The sequence below is a fragment of the Chrysochloris asiatica genome, unplaced genomic scaffold, assembly GCF_000296735.1.
Source record: "Chrysochloris asiatica unplaced genomic scaffold, ChrAsi1.0 scaffold00071, whole genome shotgun sequence".
Taxonomy (NCBI): domain Eukaryota; kingdom Metazoa; phylum Chordata; class Mammalia; order Afrosoricida; family Chrysochloridae; genus Chrysochloris; species Chrysochloris asiatica.
Window position 1 is genome coordinate 3,998,300 of NW_006408589.1, and position 9,215 is coordinate 4,007,514.

A 9,215-nucleotide genomic window follows, 5' to 3' on the forward strand; every position below is an offset into this window, starting at 1 on the left:
GAGTTGCTGCCTGCAGAGGCCACGATGCGATGCCTGTAGTCCCAAGCCTGCCCACCAGTGATGTATCCACCCTGGCTTTGGGGTGCCTCATTGTCTCTCTCTTTGTCTCCTTCTGTGTATTCTTGATATATTGCAATCGCCCTCAGGTATCTCCTCCTCGTGAACTGAACCCCTATGTCGAGACAGGTCCCCGACAGTCAGTCACTTCTTGCCTTTGTAGCCCCTGCCCCTCCCCCCACCATTTTGGGTATCCATGTTTAAGTTGTCCATCCCTGTCAACCCTGTATACTAAGGGGGTGGGAACGATCCTCATTGTAAAGATTTGTTCCCCTTTTTGAGCCACTACATCCCTAAGTATAGGTAAAGTTCATCAAATTGTATCAGACTACTCTTTTTTTCCCACTCTTCTTTCTTCTTCTAGTAGAGTTCTGATCATCCAGCTATTGAAGCCAGGTCAAGTGGGTGCTATCTGAAAATGCCCCTGATCCGAGAATTGCCATGACCTTCCATTTATAGATTTTATTGCCCTGTGAACTTATTTTACTTAACCATTTCTTTCTCCTTTGTCTGGTCATTAGTCTGTGAGCTCCATGAGGCAGAAACAAGACTGCCCTGCTCAGTATGGCTGTTGGCATGTGGTTGTTGTTGTTAAGTGCCATCAAGTTCATTCTGACCTATAACAACCCTGTATAGGGTTTCCAAGAAGTAGCCGGTGAGTTTGAACAACCGACCTTACAATTCAAATAGACTTTGCAGTCCAGTGCATTAACCCACAGTGCCACACTAGGACTGCTGGCATGTGGTCGGTTCTAAATAAATGTATCTCTTTTCCTTTCTCTTCCCTTCAGCACTAGCCCTAAATCCTGCTGTGGGGTAACAGTAAATATAAATGCAGACCCTGCCAACATTAGGGAGTCACCTCCTGGTAGGGGATGAGGAAAAAGTTGTATTTACTCTAATGTCCAAGTATTCTCTCAGTTGGTGGTCCTCAAAGAGTGGTCCCTGGGCCAACAGCACCAGCATCACCAGGACAGATAAGCAGATAACGGCTATCAAGTCATCTCCAACTCATGGCACCTTATGGACAACAGAACAAAACATCACTATTATCTTCTTGATCTCTGAAATGTTTAAATCCATCATTATGCCTATTTTGCGAATCCATCTCATTAAGTGGTTATGAATCGGGCTGTGAAACTTAAGGTCAGCAGTTTGAAACTACCAACCGCTCCGCGGGAGAAAGATGAGGCTTTCTACTCCCGTAAAGATTTACACCCTCGGAAACCCTGTACAGGGTCGCTATGGGTCAGAACCGACTCGATGGCACTTAACAACAACAACAACAAGTCCTCGCTGACCATCTACGTCACCAAATATGATGTCCTCTTCCAATGACTCATCTCTCTCCTTTGGATGCTATGCTCAAAGCAAATGAGTAAGACAGTGTCCTGTTTATATCCATAAGTTTTTAATTGGCTAACATTTGAAAGTAGATCCTCAGGATGTTCCCCTACACTTCACTGATAAGGATCATAGAACATGCATGGCCCTAGATTAACCCCTAATTAAGGATAGGGATGCCACAGTCAGTTCTGATCTATCGTGAACAAAATTGGGACACTTGCTGGAGGGAGAAGGAGGTGGGAGAAGATGAGCGCAGTGAATCAGCTAACAGCTCTGAGAACATTTCTTCAGAAATGTAGGAGCTGAGTTATAGGGATGAGCAGGGACTGGCCTTGTAAATAATAGAAGAACTTGAACTAGAGAGATGTGGAATCACATGCCAGAAGGGAAGTTGTTAGGGTAGGAGTTAACTCTCTGTTAGGAAATAAACTCAGTGGGGAAGCAAAGGCAGTACTAGGAGAGCAAAAGGTGCAGCTTGAGCCTGAAGAGACTTACATTAACAGGACAACCACCCATCTGTCAGTTTGTTATTTTGTGATGGCTTTCATGTTGTTATGGTTCTGGAAGCTATACCACCAATGGGTACATCCATAATGGGTAATTTTCAGTGGAGCTTCCATATAAAAACAGATTATGCAGAAAGAACTGGTGATCTGCTTTGGAAAATCAGTCAATGAAACCTATGGATCACAACAAAACATTGTGTGGCTCACTTATTTTGAACACTTCATCAGGAAAGACCAGTAGCTGGAAGAGCAGGCGATGTTTGGTGAAGAAGAACAAGGGGGCCCCTTGGTGAGATGGATTGGGACAAATTCACAACCATAGACTCAAAGATGCCAGTGTTAGTGAGGATGACTAAGCGATTTTTTCTTTCTGTTGTACATAAGGTTGCTATGAGACAACTTATTAGCCATTAACAGCAACAGTTGTTGTTGTTAAGTGTCGTCCAGTCGATTCCGACTTATAATGACCTTGTGTAGCGTTTCCTAGGAATGGCTGGTGACTTTGAATCGCTGACCTTGCAGTTCAAATCAACCATGCGGTCCTGTACTTATCCCACAACACGACACCAGGACTCCAACAACAACAATGAACAGAACAAAAAAAGAAAAAGCATAGTGTCAGGGATACTAGGGTTATGAGTGAGTGGAGAGTCCTTTCCCTACCTGAAATCTTTCAGAGAGCTAAGAAAGTGTCCAGATAATTACTAGGGGGGCAGCTCTGCTTTTCAGGAGCTCTCAAATGCCCATCAGAACATGTCCCTGTGTCCTCACAATGGGGTCTTCTGAACCTGACCTAACACTTCATCTCCAGGAGTCATGAGAAAGAAAGTGCAGCAGGCAGGGTATTGATAGGTAGAGTATGTGAGGAAACCTGAGTCCCAGACCCTGCATTCTATGCCACCTGTGACTGCCTATTCAGAGTGATTGTGGTTCCACCTCCACTCTCAGGGCATGCACACCTCAAAGCTAGCAGAATCCATAGGGCAAGTGGCAAACACTCAGGGCTTAGGCAGAGGGAGGACTCAGGCAGAGGGAGCACCCAGGTCGGGGGTGGAGGGAACTGATAGTCTGGCAGACCTGCTTACTTTACTCCCCAGCTATGCCTAAGAAGAAATGGATGGGGGTGAGTGGGAGGAGAGCAAAGGGCTTCAAGGAAGCAGTGCGGAGAAGAAAATAAAGAGGTTTCACAAGGGCACAAGGGAGGTGGCTACGAGGGGATGGTCACTGGAGAAGCCCAAGCCCCAACCCGGGAGCAGCTGGGGCAAGATCAGCAGAAGGGAGGGGCCTGGCCGGGGGAGATCTTATTGTGAGTAGCTAACAGACGACGTTCCCTTGGGGCCAGGGGTCCCACCACTTTCACCATTCCAGGCAGTGTCTTGGAGTTTCCACAAGCAGAAAATGCATTCTATGCAGCCTTCAGTGAACCACAGCTCAGCTTCGATGGAAGCTTTCACAGCAAACCCTGATCAAGGATTTACAATTCTAGGGGTCTGGGTCATCAGAGCCACCTGCTGTGCTTCCCAAGCCCTGGAATCAGCCCCAGTCAACAGCTGCCACATAGTCTTAACTCTCCTTCTCCTCTCCTTAGCAACCCCTCCCTGCAGCCACTCATCCCACTTCTGAGCGTTCCTGGAGGTGGTGTTCTCTTCCTGCACCTGCTGTACTTCCACCATCCTGCCTTCCCCAGAGGGCTGACTGTGCTCACCCTGCCTGTCACAGAGCATGCCCTGCCTCTCACAGTGCACATAGAGAAGGCCTGGAGCCCTGACCCCAGGAAGCACAGCCTCCCAGGAGGGAAATCACAGTTGACAAGATGTCTGTAAAATGAGACCAGCTTCCTCCTGCATTGCACCCACCCCATTAATCATTCAGGAGAGAGGGAAATCATGTTCCTTGTCTATGTTGTTTTGATGATTCATGCCTCCGCTTTTGTTCATCTTACATGCTAGGCAAACTTTCCTTTTCGTCTTTCGTAAATCTCTCTTCAAAATACCAAAGTAGCTTATGTCTATCCAATCTAGTGAGCCAGTAGGAATATGTAGAAATGAACCTTGCAGGCACTTTATCAGGTGCTCAGCTGCTAACTGAAAGGTCTGCTGTGTGAATCCACCAGCCACTTTGAGTCAGGAAAGACCTGGCGATCTGCTCCTGTAAAGATCATTGTTGTTAAGTGCTGTCAAGTCGATTCCAACTCATATCAACCCTGGATAGGGTTTCCAAGAAATGACTGGTGGGTTTGTACTGCCAGCCCTGTGGTTAACAGTCCAGTGCTTATCCTTCAGCATCACACTAGACTTACTGTGTCAGTCCACCAAGCATCTCTTTTGCCCTCATATTGGCCCTCTACACCAAACATATTGTCCTTCATCAATTGACCCTCTTATTGACATGTTCAAGGAGCTCTGGTAGTGTAGTGGTTACGAATCAGGCTGCTAACCTCACAGTCAGCAGTTCAAAACTACCAGCAGTTCCACAGGAGAAAGATGAGGCTTTCTACTGCTGTAAAGATTTACAGCCTCGGAAACCCTATGCAGGGTTGCTATGTGTCAGAACCGACTCCACAGCACATAACCACCAACCACCAATGGCATGTTCAAAGCAAGTGAGTCAGACACTGTTCTGTTGTTGATTCATAATGTTGTCATTGTCTAATTTGCAGAAACAGATCAGTAGGCCTTTACTTCTAGTCTCTCTTAGTCTGGAAGCTCTGCTGAAACCAGTATCACGGCACAGACACACCACCATAGTATGACAAATGGACAGATGGTGACTTAAGTATATTTTGGCATTTATTTATGTGGATAGAACATGAGGAAAGTTGCACATCAACCTAGTCTTAGAAAATGGAAAGAGAATCTTTACCGATTATGAGGTTTGTTTGTTTGTTTTTACATGTTGTTGTGTACATTGAGTCAATTCCAACTTTAGTGACACTCATGTGACAGCATAGAACTGCCCCATACAGTTTCCTAGACTGAATCTGCAATCCTAGGGAGCAATTCTACACTGTCACATGAGTGTCACTAGAATTGTAATAGACTTGATGAAACACAACAACATGTAGAAAGAAAAAATTCATAATCTCTCAAGATCCTTTTTCCATTTGCTAAAATTGATGTATAACTTTCTTCATGTCTGTCCACATAAATAAATGCCAGTATATTCACAAGCCACCATCTGTCTGTCACTTTGCTGTACTGTGGTGGCTTGTCTGTGCCATGATGCTGGTTTCAGCATGCTTCCAGACTAGGAAAGACTAGAAAGAAGGACCTGGTGATGGCCTTCTGCAAATCATACAATGACAACATTATAGATCAAAATAGAATAGTGTCTGACTCTCTTGCTTTGAACGTGTCATTGTTGTTTTTGTTGTCAGGTGCCACCCAGTCGGTATCAACTCATAGAGACCCTATGTACAACAGAAAAAAACATGCCCAGTCCTGGACCAACCTCACAATTTTTGATACTCCAGAGCCCATCACTGCTGCCACTGTGCCAGTCCATCTCATTGGGGGTCTTCCTCTTTTTCTCCAACCTTCCACTTTACCAAACATGATATCCTTCTCTAGTGACTGGTCCCTTCTAACAATATGTCCAAAGTATGAGAGATGAAGTCTAGCCATCTTGACTTCCAAGGAGTACTCTGGCTGCACTTCTTCCAACACAGATCTGTTTGTTCTTTTGGCAGCCCATGGTACTTTCAATATTCTCCTCCAACACCATTACTGAAATACATCAATTCTTCCTTATTCATTATCTAACTTTGCAAGCATATAATGTTATTGAAAATATCATGGCTTGCATCAGAAGCACCTTAGTCCTCAAACTGATATATTTGCTCTTCAACATGTTAACACTTTGCTCTTCAACACATCATTGTTGTTGTCATTAAATGCTGTTGAGTCGATTCCGACCCATAGCAACCCTGTATAGGGTTTTCAAGGAGAAACTGGTGAGCTTGAAACACCGACCTTGTAGTTCAAATAGCTTTACAGTCTGACACATTAGCCACAGTGCCACACCATGACTCCATTAGAAGGGTCAATTGCTGGAAGATGACATTATGTTGGGTGTAGAGAGCTAGTACAAGGACAAAGGACATGCTTGGTGAACTGGCACTGCAATAAAAAAAAAAAACAGACTTGAACATGAAGTGGGGTTGATGGGTTAATTAAAAGAGAGGAAAATGCTGAAAATGATTGAGAGGAAATGAACACCTGGAAAAAAACAAGGAGTATCTCAGGGCAATAGACTAAGGGAATCTTATGATCCCAACTAATCTAGTCAACTTGGTCTTTTTTTTAGTTTGGTCCTACATTTTTCTTTTCAATCCCAGATCGTCTATATGACCCCAGTCAGAATGGTCAGTGGTGATATCTTAGCACCATCTAGTTCTTCTGGTCTTAGGGATCATGGTGTAGAATAATAGCCTTGTTGATTTGTTTCTTCCCTAAGATTTTAGTATCCTTCTTATTCTCAGTCCTGATGAGTAGAGACAAACAGTTGTATCTTAGAAGACTGTTTTCAAGCTTTTGGTGGTGGTGGTTTTGTGCCACCAATAGGTTCTTACACATAGTAACCCTGCATAGGATTTCCAAGGCTGAAAAATCTTTACAGGATCAGAAAACCTCGTCTTTCTCCCACAGAGTAGGTGGTAGATTCAAACCGCTGATGTTGTGGTTATTAGCCCAGCTCATAATCCACTGTGCTACCAGGACTTCCCAGATACTACTTACTTCACTTGGATACAAAACATGAACATTGTGAACTGTGTTATGGTAACTGACTGAGGTTTCCCATGACAGTACAGTCCTAAGCCTTCAAACCTCTGAAGGTGTTTGGTTGCATCTGAGGAACATCTGTAGTTGTGTCTTCTATAAATATATGTGCCTGTACTCACATATCTGTATTTACATAGATGTACTATGGAGGTATATGTTTTGATGTGATGCTGTAAGCTATGCCACCTTTTAAATACCAGCAGGATCACCTTGGTGGACAGGTTTCAGTGTAGCGTAGTGGTTATGAATTGGGCTGCAAACCTCAGGGTCAGCAGTTCAAAACTACCAGCTGTTCCATAGGAAAAAGATGAGGTTTTCTGCTCCTGTAAAGATTTACAGCCTTGGAAACCCTGTATAGGGTCACTATGAGTCAGAACCGGCTCCACGGCACATAACAACAACAACAACGATGACCAGACTAAAGCAGATGAGGAGAAGGAGAGACGGGCCACTTATGAATGGTTAGCCTGAAAACCTTATGAATACCACAGAACATTGTTTTATATAGTGTCAGAAGATAGGCTCCTCAGGTTGGAAGGCACTCAAAGTATGACTGGGGAATGGCAGAGCTGAACTTAATGACCTGAATGGAGCAAAGCTTTCAGGACCTTCATTTCCTGATGGGGCACAGCAGAAAATGAGAAGAAAGAGCTACAAACATCCATTAATAATCAGAACATGGAATGTTCAACATATGCATTGAGGAAAATTGTAAGTAGTCAAAAATGCAATGGAACACATAAAGATAAATATCCTAGGTAGTAGTGAGCAGAAATGGTCACATATTAACCATTTAAAATCAGACAATCGTATGGTTCACTATGTTTGGAATGACAAATTGAAGAGGGATGGTAGGGGCAGATTGTGGAACAGACCATCAACTGCTCATATGCAACTTCAGGCTGAAGCTGAAGAAAATTAAAACAAGTCCATGAGAGCAAAAATATGACTTTGAGTATCTCCTACCTGATTTTAGACACCACCTTAAGAACAGATTTGATTAATTAGAAGGAAAATCAGAAGAGTTTAGGATGATATCAAGAACATCTGAAATAAAGAAAGTAAAAAGTGATGAAAACGACAGGAAAGAAAGAAAAGACCAAAACGGATGACAGAAGAGACTCAAAGCTTGCTCTTGAGTGTAGAGAAGCTAAAGCATCTGGAAGAAGGAAGTAAAAGAGTTGAACAGAAAATTTCAAAGGGCACCTCAAGAAGACAAGGTCAAGTATTGTAATGAAATGTGCAAAGACCTGGAGTTAGAAAACCAGGAAGGAAGAATATGCTTAGCATTTCTCAAGCTGAGAGAGCTGAAGGAAAAGTTCGTGCCTCAACTTAAAACACTGAAGGATTCTATGGGCAAAATATTGAATGATGCAGAAAGCATCAAAAGGAAATGGAAGGTAAACACAGAATCACTGTACCAAAAAGAAATGGTCGATATTCCACCATTTCAAGAGGTAGCATATGATTTAAATAACTGACGATATTAAAGGAAGAAGTCCAAGCTGTACTTAAGGTATTGTTGAAAAACAAGACTCCAAGAAATGACAGAATACAAATTGAAAATTTTCAAAAAACTGATGCAGCACCGAAGATCCTCACGCATCTATGTTAAGAAATTTTGAAGGCAGCAACCTAGCCAACCAATTAGAAGAGATCTATATTTGTGATGGCACCTAACAACAACAACAACATATTTGTGCCTATTCCAAAGAGAGGTGACCTAATGGAATATGGAAATCATTGAACAATAATATCACATGCAAGTAAAATTAGAAATTCTAGAATTAGAATTCCAAAAGTGAAGAACACACTCAGCATTTCTCAAGGTGAAAAATGCCACCATCTGTTAGTCAACGATGATCAAATTGAAGAAGTCTCTCAACTTTTTCTGTATGATATTGAACAAACATGTAATCAAGATTCATTGATATTTAATGGTGATTGGAGTTCTCAATGATTTCATTTTGCTTGGATTCACAATCAATTTTCATGGAACCAGCAATAAATAAATTCAAGGCTGTGTTGCCTTAGGTAAATCTGCTGCACAAGACCTCTTTAAAGTGCTCAAGACAAAAGATGCCAGTTTGAGCACTAAGGTAAACCTGACCCAAACCATGGTGTTTTCAAACATTTCATATTATGTGAAAGTTTGACAGTGAATAAGGAAAAATTTAGAAGAATCAAAGCATTTGAATTGTGGTATTGGAGAACAATATTGAAAGTACCATGGATTGCTAGAACAAACAAATCTGTCTTAGAAGAAATACAGCCAGAATGTTCCTTAGAAGTCAGGATAGTGAGATTTCATCTTGTTCTTTGGACATGTTATCAGGAGGGAATAATCCCTGGAGAAGGACATCGCACTTACTAAAATGGAGGATCAGCAAAGAAGAGGAAAATCACCAAAATGGTGAATTTACATAGTGGTAATAACAATGGGCTCAAGCAATTGTGAAGATGGGGCAAGACCATGCAGTGTTTCATTCCATTTAACATTGGGTCACTATGAGTCAGAATGTAT